The 20,090-nt window shown below is 38.0% G+C and overlaps 2 protein-coding genes across 7 annotated transcripts in view; one reads left to right on the top strand and one right to left on the bottom strand.

The window, feature by feature from the left end:
* LOC138847567 (uncharacterized) overlaps positions 1 to 20,090 on the bottom strand; it is a 668,340-nt gene that overhangs the window by 197,623 nt on the left and 450,627 nt on the right. The window lies entirely within an intron of this gene.
* The window catches only part of GABRA3 (gamma-aminobutyric acid type A receptor subunit alpha3), a 327,873-nt gene that overhangs the window by 6,932 nt on the left and 300,851 nt on the right, over positions 1 to 20,090 (top strand). The gene's annotated exons all lie outside the window — the stretch shown is intronic.

Here is a 20,090-nt window from a genome sequence, read left to right as displayed (position 1 = left end):
TGTCCCTTTCCTAAGATGGCTAAAATTGTAACTGTCCTGAAAGCTAAGGAAAGAACTGACTACATTCTAAAATCTGTAGTAAAGCTGGGCATTTGGTGACACTTTTATCACTGCTAGTATGAAATACACTGATGTCCCTGAGAATAAAGTGGTGTGGGAATCTCTCGCTCTTGCTCTTCTCCTCTCTTGGACATTCCGCCCTTTAAATAAATAAATAAATAAATAAATAAATAAATAAATCTACCTTAAAAAAATAAAAATTAAAGGGTGCTGGCTTTGTGGTGCAGCGGGTTAAGCTGCTGCTTGCAATGTTTGCATCCCATATAGGAATGCTAGTTTAAGTCCTGGTTGCTTTGCTTCAGATTCAGCTGCCTGCTAATGTACCTGGGAAAATGGCAGGTGATGGCTCAAGTACTTGGGCCCCTGCCACCCACTTGGGAGACCTGAGTGGAGTTCCCGGCTCCTGGCTTTGGCCTGACCCAGCCCCTGCTGTTGCTGTCATTTGGGAGTGAACCATTGGACAAAAAACCTTTCTCTCTCTTTCTCTGTTTCTCTGCCTTTCAAATAAATAATCTTTTTGAAAATGGTGCAGGAGGCTGAAATATGAATGATCTTCAAAAAGTTCATGGAAATGTGTATTATGAAAAAGCTATGCATGACTTCAATTTTTTTTCATTAAAACTCCTTAGCTTTTAATTCAATTTTCTTGTTTTAAACTTTTATTTAATGAATATAAATTTCCAAAGTACAGCTTATGGATTACAATGGCTTCCCCCCCCCAACGTCCCTCCCACCCACAACCCTCCCCTTTCCCTCTCCCCCCCTTCCATTCACATCAAGATTCATTTTCGATTCTCTTTATATACAGAAGATCAGTTTAGCATATATTAAGTAAAGATTTCAACAGTTTGCTCCCACACAGAAACATAAAGTGAAAAATACTGTTTGAGTACTAGTTATAGCATTAAATCACAATGTACAGCACATTAAGGACAGAGATCCTACATGAGGAGTAAGTGCACAGTGACTCCTGTTGTTGACTTAACCAATTGACACTCTTGTATATGGCGTCAGTGATCATCCTAGGCTCTTGTCATGAGTTGCCAAGGCTATGGAAGCTTTTTGAGTTCACCGACTCTGATCATATTTAGACAAGGTTGTAGTCAGAGTGGAAGTTCTCTCCTCCCTTTAGAGAAAGGTACCTCCTTCTTTGATGACCCGTTCTTTCTGCTGGGATCTCACAAAGAGAGATCTTTCATTTAGGTCATTTTTTTTTTTTTGCCAGAGTGTCTTGGCTTTCCATGCCTGCAAAACTCTCATGGGCTTTTCAGCCGGATCTGCATGCCTTAAGGGCTGATTCTGAGGCCAGAGTGCTATTTAGGACATCTGCCATTCTGTGAGTCTGCTGTGTATCCCACTTCCCATGATGGATGGTTCTCTCCCTTTTTTATTCTATCAGCTAGTATTTTCAGACACCAGTTTTGTTTATGTGATCCCTTTGGTTCTTAGTCCTATCATTATGATCAACTGTGAATAGAAATTGATCACTGGGACTAGTGAGATGGCATTGGTACATGCCACCTTGATGGGATTGTTAATTCAATTTTCAATAAACTTTTTGAAGTTCTTTTGTAGAGGTGAGGTAATTATCTCATATTCTGAAATGTGATAGTCCAGGCAATTTTTTCCTAGGGAGAAGATATATGGTCAAGAGAATATGGGCTGCTAATAGAAAAGCATTTTTATATTTAAAACATTATTTAAAAGTATTAATATCTGCCCATGAGAGTATTTCAGGCATGGAAAGCCAAGACACTCTGGGGAAAAAAAAAAAACACCTAAATGAAAGATCTCCGCGACTGAGATCCCAATGGAAAGAACGGGTCATCAAAGAAGGAGGTACCTTTCTCTGAAGGGAGGAGAGAACATCCACTTCGACCATGGCCTTGTCTAAATATGATCAGAGTCAGTGAACTCAGGGGGCTTCCATAGCCTTGGCAGCTCATGACAAGAGCCTAGGGTGATTGCTGATGCCATAAACAAGAGTGTCAATTTGTTAAGTCAACAACAGGAGTCACTGTGCACTTACTCCTCATGTAGGATCTCTGTCCTTAATGTGCTGTACATTGTGATTTAATGCTATAACTAGTACTCAAACAGTATTTTTCACTTTATGTTTCTGTGTGGGAGCAAACTGTTGAAGTCTTTACTTAATATATGCTAAACTGATCTTCTGTATATAAAGAGAAACAAAAATGAATCTTGATGTGAATGGAAGGGGAGAGGGAGTGGGAAAGGGGAGGGTTGTGGGTGGGAGGGACGGTATGGGGGGGAAGCCATTGTAATCCATAAGTCGTACTTTGGAAATTTATATTCATTAAATAAAAGTTTAAAAAAAAGTATTAATATTTTTACATAGTGTATCTCTTCACTATAAACAAAATGAAGAATAAAAATCTTCATGATGTATATTTTGAATAGTACTTTTCTCTTTAGAAGTGATTTCTTAAAATAAACAAGTATTAGATTCTCTGAAGGGAAAGGGCATTAATGAAGGACTTGCATAAATGACCAGAGCATAAAATAACTTTTCAAAATAGTACAAGAGGAGCTCAAAAATGGCAGAGTCCTTAGCTATCATGCAATGGCATTCTTCTCACAAAAAACATATGGTCATTTGTTTTCACTGTGAATGGTTCCAGACAAGGTTGCTTAACACCACCTCATAATGACAGCTGTAATTGTTAGCAAGTTATTGTTCATACTGACCTGAAATCTGTCTTCTGAATCCATCCCACTGGTGTTGCTCCTTGGAACAGCAATGCTGAGTAGTTTCTATTTCCTTTCCCTGTGATAGCCATTCAAATGTTTAAAGATGGGTTGTTTTTCTTTTCATCTTTTCTCCTATCTTTGTAATCCTGGTTCTTCAGTATGTATGAAATATTTTGCGTACCTTCAATAGCAAATACTTCAGTTTTCTGTATCACTCTTAATGTGTGACGGCCAAAACTGGAGCCAGTACACTAGACATGGCTGGCCATAACTTCCATTAAAAAGTTTTGTATGTTTTTCAATCTACATAAAGACTGCAATATCTACCAGTGATTTATTTTTATTCTGGTTATAAAAATAAAACAGCCTCATTATAAAAAAATTTGAAAATGAAGAGATGTTAACACAAATCACTTCTAAATTCCTACTTCAGAGAAAACTTGCTGTATTTCCTTCCAGGTGTTTCCATATTTGCGCAATTGAGATTCTATTTAACATGTACTGTATTATATTTTTGTTTCTACATTGGTATGGTATGAGTCTCATGAACATTTCCCCATATTGTTAAGCCACCTTAAAACATTTTTAATGGCTGAATAATTTTCAGTTGTATAATTTATACCACAATTGTCCCACATTGGCCACTGAAATGATTTTCAGTTGTGAGTTACTATGAATCGTCCTGCAATGTATGGCTTTATATATAAATCTTTGTTCATTGAACCTTACTTAGTTTAGGTCTTTAATCAAATGTGACCTTTTTGAGATCTTCTATAATGAACTTATCGGAAAGTGCAAAACCATCTTTCTCAGCACTCACTGTCCCCCTTTCTTATTTTGCTCTCCTTGGTTTGCATAATAACCTAACAGACAGGTATTTTAATTATTTATTTTATGGATCCTTGGATTAGAATTAAGCCCTTCCAGCATGGTGAATTTTCCCTATTTTGTTCAGTATTGTATACTCTGGTGCATAGAATAATATCTGATACATAGTAAATCCTTACTAAATATTTGTTTAATGAATTATTAAGATGGAATTTTATAAGAGGTATTACTGTGTCTAAGGATATTAACTGTTTAGTAGCTGTTGATATAGATGAAATGTCATCCCATTGTGTAAATTGCCAACTTCTACTTATACACCTACACCAATTGCTGTTTATTTGTGTTCTTTTTGGAATCTTTACCAATCTGATGGGGGTAGAATGATATCTTTTTTAAAAAATTTTTATTTAATTTATACAAGCTTTATATATTTCATATATACAGATTTAGGTACATAGTGAGATTCCCCCCCCCCCGTCCCACCCACATTCCTACACTTCCTCTTCCTCCCTCTCGGATTCCTAGAATGGTATCTTTATATATATATATATCTACAGATAACATGAACACTCATATATCTTTAATGGTTTTTGTTGATTTTTCTATCAGTATCTATTACCTTTGTGAATTTTTCCTTTGAGAAATCACATTTCTTTTTTATATTTTTATAAAGGGAACAAATTTCATGTATTTCACATATAGAGTTTTAGGAGCATAATGATACTTCCCACCCTACCCTCCCTCCCTCACTCCTACCCTCCCTCCTCCTTCCTTTCTTATTTTTATTTTGAATTGAGCTGCAATAAACATTAAGGTGCAGATAGCTTTTTTGTTTGCCAATTTAATTTCCTTTGGGTAAATTCCAAGGAGTAGGATGGCTGGGTTGTAGGGTAGGGCTATATTCAGGTTTCTGAGGAATCTCCAGACTGACTTCCATAGTGGCTTGACCAGTTTGCATTCCTTCCAACAGTGGGTTAGTGTCCCTTTTTCCCCACATCCTTGCCAGCATCTGTTGTTGGTAGATTTCTGAATGTGAGCCATTCTAACTGGGGTGAGGTGAAACCTCATTGTGGTTTTGATTTGCATTTCCCCGATGGCTAGTGATCTTGAACATTTTTTCATGTGTCTGTTGGCCATTTGGATTTCTTCTTTTGAAAAATGACAATAGGTCTGCTCTGATTTCATCATCATTTAAAAAAATCATCTATTATTTTTCACTTTATGTTTCTGTGTGGGAGCAAACTGTTGAAATCCATACTTAATGTATACTAAGCTGATCTTCTGTATATTAAGATAATCAAAAATGAATCTTGATGTGAATGGAAGGGGAGAGGGAGTGGGAAAGGGGAGGGTTGTGGGTGGGAGGGACGGTATGGGGGGGAAGCCATTGTAATCCATAAGTCGTACTTTGGAAATTTATATTCATTAAATAAAAGTTTAAAAAAAAATGTCTATTGAGGTCCTTGGCCCATCTCTTAAGTGGGTTGTTTGTTTTGATGTTGTGGAGTTTCTTGATCTCTCTGTAGATTCTGGATATTTTAATTTTTAAAATAGCATACTTTCAATTTACTTTTATATTCATAATCCTAAACCTTCACTAAGTAAAGAATTCAACAAGTAGAAAGAAACTACTGTTCTTACTCCTTTGTATGGAACATGTATACAATTTAGTAGATGTTAGACCCTTTTTCTTTTAAATGTATGGAAAACATTTTCTCAATTTGCATTTTAAATTTACTTGTGTGGACAACAAACTTCATTTTATATAATTATATCTATCATTTCATTTGTAATTTATTTTTATGAATTCATGAATGTACTTCCCCATTCAAAATTGGATAAGTGCTTAAATGAATTTTGTTTTAGTTTTTATTGCTTATGTTGAATCCCTCTGGAATTTATTTTGCTGTGTGGTATGAGGTAATTTTCTAAATTGTTTTCCCCTCTAATTGTTTCACAGCACCAAATATTAAATAATTAATTCTTTCTCACTGTAGTATAATACATATAAATTGTTATATACAGTAGGTTCTTTGGGGTATTTATCTGTTTTCTATTTCTTTTAGTCTGTCTCTTCTTGTCCTAGTTACAAAATTTAAATATTATTGTATCTTTAAAATAACTTTTAATATATCACAGCTCTTCTACTTAATATCTATGTGGTCTGATAAGCCTCAGTTTATTTGTATAGAATGTATAATCGCAATAACATTTATTTTATGCTTTTAATTTTGTGAAGAAAATCTTTCAACTATTATTTCTGCTAATTGATATTGGCTGCTATACAGGGAAACTACTATTTATACTTTTAACTTCTATTTCTTCACTTTACTTAGATTTATTATAAATTTATAGTTTATAAAGGTGTTTCCTTTTTTTCTAAATTTTTTTTTAGATAATGAAGATTTAAAAGTATATAGAGGGGCTGATGCCGTGGTGCAGTAGGTTGATCCTCTGTCTGTGGCGCCAGCATCCCATATGGGCACCGGTTCTAGTCCTGGCTGCTCCTCTTGCAGTCTCGCTCTCTACTATGGCCTGGGAGGGCAGTGGAGAATGGCCCAAGTGTTTGGGCCCCTGCACCCGCATGGGAGACGGGGAGCAGGCACCTGGCTCCTGGCTTCGGATTGGCGCAGCTCAGGCCCTTGTGGCCATTTGGGGGGTGAACCAATGGAAGAAGACCTACCTTTCTCTCTGTATCTCTCTCTCACTGTCTGTAACTCTACCTGTCAAATAAATAAATAAAAATCCTTAAAAAATAAAAACATATAGGAAGAAATTCATAGAAGCATCCAAAACAATGAACAACTACCCATATATAAAACACTTAGAATATAAATGTGAGTGCTTTGTCTTTTTTGGGTCAGATGTTTTAATAAAATACAGAAACTTCCACACATAAATTTTAACTTCCTTTGTATCTAGTCTGTTTCATTCCTTTCCATTTCTTCCCAAATGCAACACCTAGAGCTATACTATTTGGGATTTTTGTGATTCCATACAAATTTTAGCAATTTTTTCTAGTTATGTGAAAAATGTCATTGAGATTTTGTTAGGGAATGCATTGAATCTGTAAATTGTTTTAGGGAGTATGCACATTTTAACAAAATTGATTCTTCCATTACATGAACATGGGATATGTTTCCATTTCTATTTATTTTCTTCCATTTCTTTCATAAGTGATTTATAGTTTTCACTCTATTAATCTTGAAAATAGGATTGTTAAATGTCAAGAAAATCATGTTAATTTTTCTTGGAATTACATTGAATTTGGAGAATGATTTGGAGAATTGGCATCTTTTTTATAGAGAGGCTTCCTATTAATGATTATGTTATATCTTGGCCTTTATTCAAGTCTATTTTGCAACACTTGATTGAGGTTTGTAATTTTATTAATTACACCCCTCCATATTAGACTTATTTTTAGTCATATTTTATTTTTTCAACCAGGTTTATTGACATGTAATTTGCATAAAATGCAATTTACCTTTGTAAATGTATAGTTTGAGTTTTCACAAATGTATATAGTTGTGTCACCACCACAGTAAAGATATAGGAAATTTGCCTCACATTAAAAAGGTTCTCTGTGTCCCTTTGCAGTTAAATCTTTCTCCACCTGAAAGTCCAGACAGCCATTAGTCTGTTCTTTTGCCTATAAAATTTTTCTTCTGTTGTACTCTTGCATAAATGGAATCATATGGAATGTAGACTTGTGTGTCTGACTTCTTTCAGTTATCACATACTTTTAGGATCCATCCATTTTGTTACATATATCATTAGTTCTTTGTTGTTGCTGGGTAATATGTACATTCACAAGATGATAGGAATTTGGATTATTTCCACTTTGCTTTACTATTATAAATAATGCTGTTATAGTTTTTACACAAAATTTGATGGCACACAGTTTCATTTGTACTGGGTAAATACCAAGATTGAGAATTTTGTGGTTCTATTTGAAATAAATTGCTACCTTTATAAGAAATTGGCAAAATGTTTTCCAAAATGGCTATATAATTTTGCATTCCTAACTAACATTGTATAAGAATCTCAGCTGCTCAGTGTTCCTACCAGCACTTCATCCTTCTAGTGTTTTTAATTTTAATTAATAAGGCTTGTTTTAAAACAATTTTGGATTTACAAAGAAGAAGTGGAACAGAAAGTACAGTGAGTTGTCATATGCCCTTCCAGTTTCTCTTATTACATCTTGCATTAATGTAGTACATTAGTTGCCATTGACGAGTTGATATAATTTATTATTAACTGAAGTCCAAAGTTTTCATTTGGGTTTATTTTTTGTGTTCTATAATCCTATGAGTTTTGACAAATATATTCATTATAATAGTAAAACAGATTATTTTCACTGCCTTAAAAAAATCCCTTGTTGTCCACCTGTTCACTACTCCCTTTCACCTGAACTCCTGGTGACCACTGATAGTTTTATTGTTGCCATATATTTGCATTTTCCAAAATGTTACACAGTTGAAATCTTCCTGTATGTAGCCTTTTTAGACTTGCTTATTGGCAATATATAATTAAGCTTCCTCTGTGTCTTTTCATGACTCGATAGCTTCATTTTCCTTTTTTTGAAAACTCTCATAAGGTTTCTTTTTTAAAAAAATTGTTTTCGGGCCGGCGCCGCGGCTCACTAGGCTAATCCTCCGCCTTGCGGCGCCAGCACACCGGGTTCTAGTCCTGGTCGGGGCGCTGGATTCTATCCCGGTTTCCCCTCTTCCAGGCCAGCTCTCTGCTGTGGCCAGGGAGTGCAGTGGAGGATGGCCCAAGTGCTTGGGCCCTGCACCCCATGGGAGACCAGGATAAGTACCTGGCTCCTGCCATCGGATCACCGGCCAGCGGGCTGCGGCGGCCATTGGAGAGTGAACCAACGGCAAAGGAAGACTTTCTCTCTGTCTCTCTCTCTCACTGTCCACTCTGCCTGTCAAAAAAAAAAATAAAAAAAAAATAAAAAAAATTGTTTTCATTTTGTTTGAAAGGTAGACAGGTGGAGTGAGATCTTTCACCCACTGTTTCACTCCCCAAATGCCCCAAGATCCAGATCTGGGCCAGTCTGTAGCCAGGAGCCTGGAACTCACCCCAAGTCTCAGGATTGGCATGGATCAGTAGGTTAAACTGCTGCCTACAATACTAGCATCCCATAAAATCATGGGTTTGAGACTCAAGTACTCCACCTCTGATCCAGCTCCCCGAAAATGCTTTGGGGAATGCAGTGCAAGATGGTCCAAGTACTTGAGCTTCTGCCACCCTGGCTCCTGACTTCAGCCTGGCCCAACTCTGGCCGTTACAGCCATTTGTGGAGTGAACCAGCAGATGGAAGCTCTCTCCATTTTTCAAGTGTCTCCTTGTTTCTCTGTAACTCTGCCTTTCAAATAAATAAATAAATCTTTTTTTTTAAATCCATATTACCATTGTGGATGGTAGGGACTCAAGTAACTGAGGTATCAGCTGCTGCCTCCCAGGGTGCATCATTGTAGAAATCTGGATTGGAAGCAGGGTAACCGGAACTCGAATCAAGTACTTCAGTAAGGTGGTGACTTAACTGCTGTGCTACATGCCTAGCCCTTGATAGCTCATTACTTTGTCTCACTAAATAAAATTCCATTGTATGGATGCACTACACATTTTAAAATTCTTTCACCTATAGAGGTCATTTTGGTTGCCCTCAAGTTTTGATAGTTATGATAACACTTCTTTTTTTTTAAAGATTTATTTATGTATTTGAAAGTCAGAGTTACACAGAGAGAAGAGAGGGAGAGAGAGAGAGAGAGAGAGAGAGAGAGAGAGAGAGAGAGGTCTTCCATCCAATGGTTCACTCCCCAATTGGCCTCAACAGTTGGAGCTGGGTTTATCTGATGCCAGGAGACAGGAGCCTCCTCCCGGTCTTCCCAAGTGAGTGCAGGGGCCCAAGGACCTGGGTCATCTTCCACTGCTTTCCCAGGCCACAGCAGAGAGCTGGATTGGAAGTGGAGCAGCCGAGACTTGAACCAGTACCCATATGGGATGTCAGCGCGCCACAGATGGAGGCTTTACCAGATACGCCACAGTGCCGGCCTCCATTTATTTTTGTCTTCCTCATTTTCTTCCATCAGTGTTTTATAGTTTTCTATGTAGAGCTATTTTTCCTGTTTGACTAAATTTATCAATAAATATTTTATCTTTCTATTGCTTCAATTAATGTGATGATTTTCTTGAGTTTTTTTGGATAGTTCATTGTTAGTGTATAGAAATATTACTGATTTTTGAATGTTAACTTTGTGTTCTGAAACTTTCCTGAATTTATTATTTCTAACAGTTTTCATAGATTTTACATATGATTATCATATCATCTGCAAACAGGGACATTTTAACTTGTTCCTTTCCTCTGGGATGAGTTTTATTTCTTTCTCTTGCCTAATGGCTCTGGATAGCACCTCCAGTACTATGAAGAATAGAAATGTTGAAGGTAGGCTCCCTTGTCTTGTTCTAGATCTTAGATGAAATGTTTCCTGTATTTCCCCACTCAGTATAATGTAAGTCGTGGTTTTTTTGTATATGATCTTCTTTGTGTTGAAATAAGTTTCTTCTATATCTATTATGTTGATTTTTTTTAATCATGAAGAGGTGTTACATTTTTTCAAATGCTTTTTATGCATGTATCGAAATAGTCATGTGTTCTTTGTCCTTAAATCTGTTAAAAAGATATATGATGTGGCTGACGCCGTGGCTCAATAGGTTAATCCTCCACCTAGCGGCGCTGGCACCCCGGGTTCTAGTCCTGGTTGGGGCGCCGGATTCTGTCCCAGTTGCCCCTCTTCCAGGCCAGCTCTCTGCTGTGGCCCGGGAGTGCAGTGGAGGATGGCCCAGGTGCTTGGGCCCTGCACCCCATGGGAGACCAGGAGAAGCACCTGGCTCCTGCCTTCAGATCATCGTGGTGCGCCGGCCGCAGCGCGCCGGCCGTGGCGGCCATTGGAGGGTGAACCAATGGCAAAAGGAAGACCTTTCTCTGTGTCTCTCACTGTCCACTGTGCCTGTAAAAAAAAAAAAAGATATATGATGTTTGTTGATTTGCATAGGTTAAAACATCCTTGCACTCAGGGGATGAATACAACTTGATTATGATGAACTATCTTTTCAATATTGTACAGAATTTGATTTGTTAAAATTTAAACACCTAAGAATAATTGTGTGTTAATTACAGAGTTCAACCAATAGTACTAGAACAAAAAAAATACTAAAATGGATAAAGTATTACATTGTACATCAACAGTCAGGAGAAGAGCTGATCAAGTCACTGTTTCTCATAGTGTCCGTTTCACTTCAACAAGTTTCCCCTTCGGTGCTCATTTAGTTGTCACCGATCAGGGAGATAATATGATATTTGTCCCTTTGGGACTGGCTTATTTCACTCAGCATAATGTTTTCCAAATTTCTCCATCTTGTTGCAAATGACCGGGTTTCGTTGTTTTTGACTGCTGTATAGTACTCCATAGAGTACGTGTTCCATAATTTCTTTATCTAGTCTACTGTTGATGGGCATTTGGGTTGGTTCCAGGTCTTAGCTATTGTGAATTGAGCTGCAATAAACATCAATGTGCAGACAGCTTGTTTGTTTGCCAATTTAATTTCCTTTGGGTGAATTCCAAGGAGTGGGATGGCTGGGTTGAATGGTAGGGTTATATTCAGGTTTCTGAGGAATCTCCAAACTGACTTCCATAGTGGCTTGACCAGTTTGCATTACCACCAACAGTGGGTTAGTGTCCCTTTTTCCCCACATCCTCTCCAGCATCTATTGTTGGTAGATTTCTGAATGTGAGCCATTCTAACTGGGGTGAGGTGAAACCTCATTGTGGTTTTGATTTGCATTTCCCTGATTGCTAGTGAACTTGAACATTTTTTCATGTGCCTGTAGGCCATTTGGATTTCCTCTTTTGTAAAATGTCTGTTGAGGTCCTTGGCCCATCTCTTAAGTGGGTTGTTTGTTTTGATGTTGTGGAGTTTCTTGATTTCTTTGTAGATTCTGGTTATCAACCCTTTATCTGTTGCGTAGTTTGCAAATATTTTTTTTTCCCATTCTGTCGTTTGCCTCTTCACTCTCCTAACTGTTTCTTTTGGAGTACAGAAATTTCTCAATTTCATGCAATCCCAAATGTTAATTTTGCCTTTGACTGCCTGTGCTTCTGGGGTGTTTTCCAAGAATCATTGCCGGTACCTATACCTTGCAGGGTTTTTTCAATGCTCTCTAATAATTTGTTGGTGTCAGGTTGTAGATTTAAGTCTTTAATCAATGTTGAGTGGATTTTTGTGTAAGGTGAAAGATAGGGGTCTTGCTTCATGATTCTGCACGTGGAAATCCAATTTTCCCATCACCATTTATTGAATAGATGTCCTTACTCCAGGGATTGGTTTTGGATCCTTGATCAAATATAAGTTGGCTGTAGATGTTTGGATTGATTTCTAGTGTTTAAATTCTGTTCCATTGATCTATCCATCTGTTTCTGTACCAGCACCATGCTGTTTTGATAACTGCCCTGTAGTATGTCCTGAAATCTGGTATTGTGATGCCTCCGGCTTTGTTTTTGTTGTACAAGATTGCTTTAGCTATTCGCGGTCTCCTGTGTCTCCATATGAATTTCAGCATCATTTTTTCCAGATCTGAGAAGAATGTCTTTGGTATCTTGATTGGTATTGCATTGAATCTATAAATTGCTTTTGGGAGAATGGACATTTTGATGATATTGATTCTTCCAATTCCTGAGCATGGAAGATTTTTCCATTTCTTGGTATCCTCTTCTGTTTCTTTCTTTAAGGTTTTGTCATTTTCATTGTAGAGATCTTTAACGTCCTTGATTAAGTTTATTCCAAGGTGTTTGATTGTTTTTGTAGCTATTGTGAATGGGATGGATCTTAGAAGTTCTTTCTCAGCCATGGCATTGCCTGTGTATACAAAGGCTGTTGATTTTTGTGCAATGAATTTATATCCTGCTACTTTGCCAAGCTCTTCTATGAGTTGTAGTAGTCTCTTAGTAGAGTTCTTTGGATCCACTAAAGAAAGAATCATATCATCTGCAAAGAGGGATAGTTTGATTCTTCCTTTCCAATTTGGATCCCTTTAATTTCTTTTTCTTGCCTGATAGCTCTGGCTAAAACTTCGAGAACTATATTGAATAGCAGTGGTGAGAGTGGGCATCCCTGTCTGGTACCAGATCTCAGTGGAAATGCTTCCAACTTTTCCCCATTCAATAGGATGCTGGCCGTGGCTTTTTCTTTTTTCTTTTTTTTTTTTTTTGGACTGGCAGAGTGGACAGTGAGAGAGAGAGACAGAGAGAAAGGTCTTCCTTTGCTGTTGGTTCACCCTCCAATGGCCGCCACAGCCGGCGCGTTGCAGCCGGTGCACTGCGCTGATCCGATGGCAGGAGCCAGGTACTTATCCTGGTCTCCCATGTGGTTCACGGCCCAAGTACTTGGGCCACCCTCCACTGCACTCCCTGGCCACAGCAGAGAGCTGGCCTGGAAGAGGGGCAACCAGGATAGAATCCGGTGTCCCAACCGGGACTAGAACCCGGTGTGCTGGCGCCGCAAGTTGGAGGATTAGCCTAGTGAGCCACGGTGCCGGCCACCAAAGATATTTTCTAATATATGCTTTGAATTCCCTGTGATCTTTTGCTGTGAGGTTTCCTTCCTTTACCTTCTTTCATATTGATGACCGTGTTTCTGTGTTTCTGTGTGTAACACATTTTTAAGCATCTTTTGCAGGACTGGACAAGTGGCGAGAAATTCTTTCAATTTCTGCTTGCTGTGAAACATCTTTATTTCACCTTCATTCACAAATGAGAGATTTGCAGGATATCATATTCTGGGCTGGCAGTTTTTCTCTCTTAGTACCTGGGCTATGTCTCGCTATTCCCTTCTAGCTTATAGGGTTTCTGATGAGAAGTCAGCTGTGAGTCTGATTGGAGATCCTCTGAGAGTAATCTGACGTTTCCCTCTTGCACATTTTAGAATCTTTTCTTTATGTTTCACTGTGGTGAGTCTGATTACAACGTGTCGTGGTGAGGATCTCTTTTGGTCATGTTTACTAGGGGTTCTATGAGCTTCATGTACTAGGATGTCTCTGTCCTTCTCCAAACCTGGGAAATTTTCTGCTACTATCTCACTAAAAAGGCATTCTAATCCTTTCTCCCTCTCCATGCCTTCAGGAACTCCTAGAACCCGAATGTTGAGTTTTTTAATAGTATCCTGTAGATTCCCGACGATATTTTTTAGATTTCTAATTTCCTCTTCTTTTCTTTGGTTTGACTGTATACTTTCCTGTCCTCTGTCTTCTAAGTCCTGCTGGTGTCTCGGGCTATTGAGGTTTGGCTCACCTCGTGTTCCAGTGCTGTTGTGTTGAGTCTGCCGCTGGTGTCCTGAACTGTGGGCTCCCACGCTCTCCACACATGTCCACTGTGAATCACTAGTTCCGGAAGAGTTTCCTCTGCTGTTTCTTCCCCTACTCTTCCTTGAACCTGCAGTATCTCCACTTTTATTAAACTGTCTCTTCCGGACTATCAGTGTGCTCCCTTCCTATTCCGCCATCTTGCCGCAACCCCTATTTTATTTTTTAAAAGATTTATTTATTTATTGGAAAGGCAAAGTTAGAGAGAAGCAGAGGCAGAGAGAGAGAGAGAGAAAGAGAGAGAGGGAGGGAGAGAGAGGGAGGTCTTCTCTCTACTGGTTCTCTCCCCAAATGGCCACAACAGCCAGAGCTGGGACAATCCAAAGCCAGTAGCCAGGAGCTTCTTCCAGGTCTCCGATGCAGGTTCAGAGGCTCACGGACTTGGGCCACCTTCCACTGCTTTCCCAGGCCATAGCAGGGAGCGGGATCAAAAGTGGAGCAGCTGGGACTTGAACTGGCACCCAGATAGTATGCCAGCACTGCAGGTGATAGTCTTACCTGCTGCGCCACAGTGCCGGCCCCTGGAGTGCAGTTTAAATCTGCTATTTCTTTATTTTCTGCCTTTTTTATCTTTCCATTGTAGAAAGTAGGGTGCCAGTCTATCTCTCCCTTCAGATATAGTATTTTCTTAATATATATTTATATTCTCTGCTGTTGAGTGCATACATATTTACAATTGTTACATTCTCATGCTGAGTTCAATCCTTTATCATTATAACGACATTTTTGCCTTCTTTTAATAGATTTTGACTTTAAACTATCTATCAAAATATAGCTACTTCTACAATTTTAGTGTCCATTTTCCTGGAATATTTTTTCTATCGCTTCACTTTTTGTCTAGATGTGTCCTTTTATTCTTTTTAAAAGATTTATTTATTTATTTGAAAGTCAGTTATAGAGACAAAGGGAGATGCAGAAAGATAAGACTCCCATTTGCTGGTCATTCCCCAGATGGCTGTCACAGCCAGGGTTGGCCCAGGCTGAAACCAGGAGCCAGGAGCATCATCTGCGTCTTCCACCTGGCTGGCAGAGGCCCAAAGAGTTTCTTTTCCCAGGCCACTATCAGGGTGCTGGATCACAAGTAGAGCATCTGGAATACAATGTCCATATGGGATGCTGGTGTTGCAGGTGGTTGCTTTACCCACTACTCCATAAAGCCAGCCCCAGTCTAGGTGTAACCTTAAAGGTGAAATGAGTCTCTTATACGGGAGCAATATAGACGAATCTTGTATTATTTAATGTGTTCTTCTACTCTGTGTGTTTTAATTGGTTAATTCAATCCATTTCCAATCCATGAAATTATCGATAGATAATGACTTCTTAGTACCATTTTGTTAAACCTTTTACGGTTGTTTTGTAGATTCTTCCTTTCTCCCTCACTTACTATTTCTTTTATGATTAAATGTTTTTTTTTTTTTTTTTTTTCCCTTGAGGCCGGTGCTGTGGTGCAGTGTGTTAAAGCCCCAGCCTGCAGCACTGGCATTCCATGTGGACTCCAGGTCTAGTCCCGGCTGCTCCATTTCTGATCTCTGCTATGGCCTGGGAAAGCAGTAGGAGATGGCCCAACTCCCTGGGCCCCTGCACTCACATGGGAGACTCAGAAGAAGCTCCTGGCTCCTGGCTGTGGATCAGCTCAGCTCTGGCCTTTGTGGTCATTTGGGAAGACCTCTCTCTTTCAGGCTCAACCTCTTTCTGTAATTCTGTCTTTCAAATAGATTTTAAAAAATGCTTTTTTTCCAGTGGTATAGTTTCATTCCTTGATTTTTATTTTTAGCATATCTATTATGGCTTTTTGCTTTATGGATCTCATGAGGCTTACAAGAAACATTTTATAGTTATGAAGGATTACATTATGCTAATAACAACTTATATTTGATCTCAAAATCTTCTATATTTTAACTCTACTTGCCCCACCTTTTTGAATTTTGATACAACAATTTACAACTTTTTAATTGCATATTCTTTAAATATTATTATAATTGCTATTTTTACTAGTTTTGTCTTTTAACCTTCTTACTATAAATGCTATTTACATGTCATCATTACAATATTAGAGTATTCTGAATTTGACTATGCATTTACTTTTCCCAGTAAGTTTTATACTTTGAAATATTTTTGTGTCACTTATTAGTGTCATTTTTTAGCTTGAAGAATTCTCTTCAGCATTTCTTCTAAGACAAGCTTGTTGGTTACTAACTATTTCAACTTTTTTGGAGGGGGAGAAATCTTTATATTTCCTTCATTAGTGAAAAACAGCTTTGCTGGCTACAGTGTTCTTGGTTGATAGCTTCATTTTATTTTTCTTTTTCCCACTCAGGACTTTGCCTCTATCACCCTGCTCTATCCTAGCCTGTAAGGATTCTGCTGAATAGTCTGCTGCCAGGGTTATTGTAATTCCCTTATGTGTTACTTACTTATTTTTTCTTGCTTATTTTAGGATCCCCTCTTTGTCTTTGACGTTTCAAAGTGTCTTGGGTATGTTAAATCTGATTGGATACCTTTGACTTTCCTGTACCTGGACATTTATATTTCTTCAGATTTGGAATGTTTTCTACTATCATTTTTTAAAATGAGCTCTCTATTCCTTTTTCTTTCTCTTCTCCTACTTGAATATCAATAATTTATAAATTTGTTCTTTTGATGATGTCTCATAAATCCTATAAGCTTTTTTATTCCTTTTTATTTTTATTTTTTCCTCTGATTATGTACTTAAACTGTCTTTGCATTAAAAAATTTTAAAATTATTAATTAGTTTTTAACAGATTCAATGTGATTTGTAGATATAATTCCTAGGACATAATGATACCCCTTCCTCTCTCTCTCTTTCTCTTTCACTCTCACCCTTTCTTTCTCCCTTTCTGTCTTTTTTTTAGTTTTTTAGATAGCATATTTTAAAACTACATTATAGTAAAATGGCTTAATACTTCACCAAAACAGAAGACTAAGCAGTAAAAAGCAAAAATACTCCAGTTTAGTGGGAACAGAGACAATGACTAATTTTTTTAAACTTTTATTTAATGAATATAAATTTCCAAAGTACGATTTATGGATTACAATGGCTTCCCCCCCATACCGTCCCTCCCACCCACAACCCTCCCCTTTCCTACTCCCTCTCCCCTTCCATTCACATCAAGATTCATTTTCGATTATCTTAACATACAGAAGATCAGCTTAGTATACATTAAGTAAGGATTTCAACAGTTTGCTCCCACACAGAAACATAAAGTGAAAAATAATTGATGATTTTTTTTAAATGATGATGAAATCAGATCAGACCTATTGTCATGTTTAATCCCAGTGAGAGTCAAGTTGGGAGTTGATAATTTCTTTTTTTTTTTTTTTTTTTTTTTTTTTTTTTTTTTTACAGAGGATCAGTTTAATATACATTAAGTAAAGATTTCAACAATTTGCACCCCCATAGAAACACAAAGTGAAATATACTGTTTGAGTACTCGTTATAGCATTAAATCTCAATGCACAGCACATTAAGGACAGAGATCCTACATGAGGAGTAAGTGCACAGTGACTCCTGTTGTTGACTTTACCAATTGACACTCCTGTCTATGGATCAGGAATCTCCCTATGCTCCAGTCATGAGTTTCCAAGGCTATGGAAGCCCTCTGAGTTCTCCGACTCTTATCTTGTTTAGACAAGGTCATAGTCAAAGTGGAGGTTCTCTCCTCCCTTCAGAGAAAGGTACCTCCTTCTTTGAAGACCTGTTCTTTCCACTGGGATCTCACTCACAGAGATCTTTTGCCAGAGTGTCTTGGCTTTCCATGCCTGAAATACTCTCATGGGCTTTTCAGCCAGATCCGAATGGCTTTAGGGCTGATTCTGAGGCCAGAGTGCTATTTAGGACATCTGCCATTCTATGAGTCTGCTGAGTATCTCACTTCCCATGTTGGATCACTCTCCCCTTTATTTATTCTATCAGCTAGTATTTGCAGACACTAGTCTTGTTTATGTGTTCCCTTTGACTCTTAGTCCTTTCATTATGATCAGTTGTGAACTGAAATTGATCACTTGGAATAGTGAGATGGCATTGGTACATGCCACCTTGATGGGATTGAATTGGAATCCCCTGGTATGTTTCTAACTCTACCATTTGGGGCAAGTCAGCTTGAGTATGTCCCAAATTATACATCTCTTCCCACTCTTATTCCCACTCTTATGTTTGACAGGGATCACATTTCAGTTAATTTTCAACACTTAAGAATAACTGTGTATTAATTACAGAATTAAACCAGTCATATTAAGTAGAACAGACAAAAAAACTACTAAGAGGGATAATGTATTAAGTTGTTCATTAACAGTCAGGGCTATGCTGATCAAGTCACCGTTTCCCATAGTGTCCGTTTCACTTCAGGAGGTTTCCTTTTTGGTGTTCAGTCAGTTGTCACCGATCAGGGAGAACATATGGTATTTGTCCCTTTGGGATTGGCTTATTTCACTCAGCATGATGTGTTCCAGATTCCTCCATTTTGTTGCAAATGACTGGATTTCGTTGTTTCTTACTGCGGTATAGTATTCTAAAGAGTACATATCCCATAATTTCTTTATCCAGTCTACCGTTGATGGGCATTTAGGTTGGTTCCAAGTCTTAGCTATTGTGAATTGAGCTGCAATAAACATTAGGCTGCAGACCACTTTTTTGTTTGCCAATTTAAATTCCTTTGGGTAAATTCCAAGGAGTGGGATGGCTGGGTCGAACAGTAGGGTTATCTTCAGGTTTCTGAGGAATCTCCAGACTGACTTCCATAGTGGCTTGACCAGTTTGCGTTCCCACCAACAGTGGGTTAGTGTCCCTTTTTCCCCACATCCTTGCCAGCATCTGTTGTTGGTAGATTTCTGAATGTGAGCCATTCTAACCGGGGTGAGGTGAAACCTCATTGTGGTTTTGATTTGCATTTCCCTGATTGCTAATGACCTTGAACATTTTTTCATGTGCCTGTTGGCCATTTGGATTTCCTCTTTTGAAAAATGTCTATTGAGGTCCTTGGCCCATCTCTTAAGTGGGTTGTTGGTTTTTTTTTTGTTGTGGAGTTTCTTGATCTCTTTGTAGATTCTGGTTATTAACCCTTTATCTGTTGCGTAGTTTGCAAATATTTTTTCCCATTCTGTTGGTTGTCTCTTCACTCTCCTGACTGTTTCTTTTGCAGTACAGAAACTTCTCAATTTGATGCAATCCCAATAGTTGATTTTGGCTTTGACTGCCTGTGCCTCCCGGGTCTTTTCCAGAAATTCTTTGCCTGTGCCAATATCTTGAACAGAGACAATGACTATTAACAATAATTGAATGGAAAAATGACCATTTCAGCCATATACAGTAAATTGTAAAGTAATCACAGATCATTAAAACTAGTGTAGTATGACATTCTTAGCAATTGGTTTGACAAAGGTATAAAACAAAGTTTCACAAAGCTATATTTGCAGCAATATGGATATGAACAGACATTTCTTTCTTTTTTGTTGTTGTTTGCTTTTTAAATTGTAGCTCCTACATATAAAGGAGAACATGCAGTATTTTTTTTTCTGGGTCCAGATTATGTGCGTTCAATTAGATACTAGTGGTAGAATTTCATTATTCCATTGTATATACACCACATTTTCTTTATCCATTTTTCTGATGATGGACACCTTGACTGGTTCCAAATTTTGGCTATTGTGAACAGTATTGCTATAAATGTGGGGTGCAGGTATCTCTTTGATACATTGTGTTCAGGTCTTTTGGGTATATACCCAGTAGTGGGATTGTTGGATCATATGGCAAGTCTGTTTCTATTTTTTTTTTAAGAAATATCCACACCGTTTTCGACAGTGGCTGCACTAATTTACATTCCCACCAACAAAGTATAAGTGTTCTACTTTGTCCACATCTCGACAGTATTTGCTACTCTTCTTTGTTTTGGATTTTAGCCGTTCTGACAGGGGCGAGGTAACATTTCTTTGTAGTGTTGATTTGTGTTTACCTGATGATTAGTGATGATGAACATTTTTTCATATATTTGTTTGCCGTTTATATTTTGTCTTTTGAGAACTGTCTTTTTGAAGCCCTTTGCCAACT

The sequence above is a fragment of the Oryctolagus cuniculus genome, chromosome X, assembly GCF_964237555.1.
Source record: "Oryctolagus cuniculus chromosome X, mOryCun1.1, whole genome shotgun sequence".
Lineage (NCBI taxonomy): Eukaryota > Metazoa > Chordata > Mammalia > Lagomorpha > Leporidae > Oryctolagus > Oryctolagus cuniculus.
This window is presented reverse-complemented; position numbering and strand designations above follow the sequence as displayed.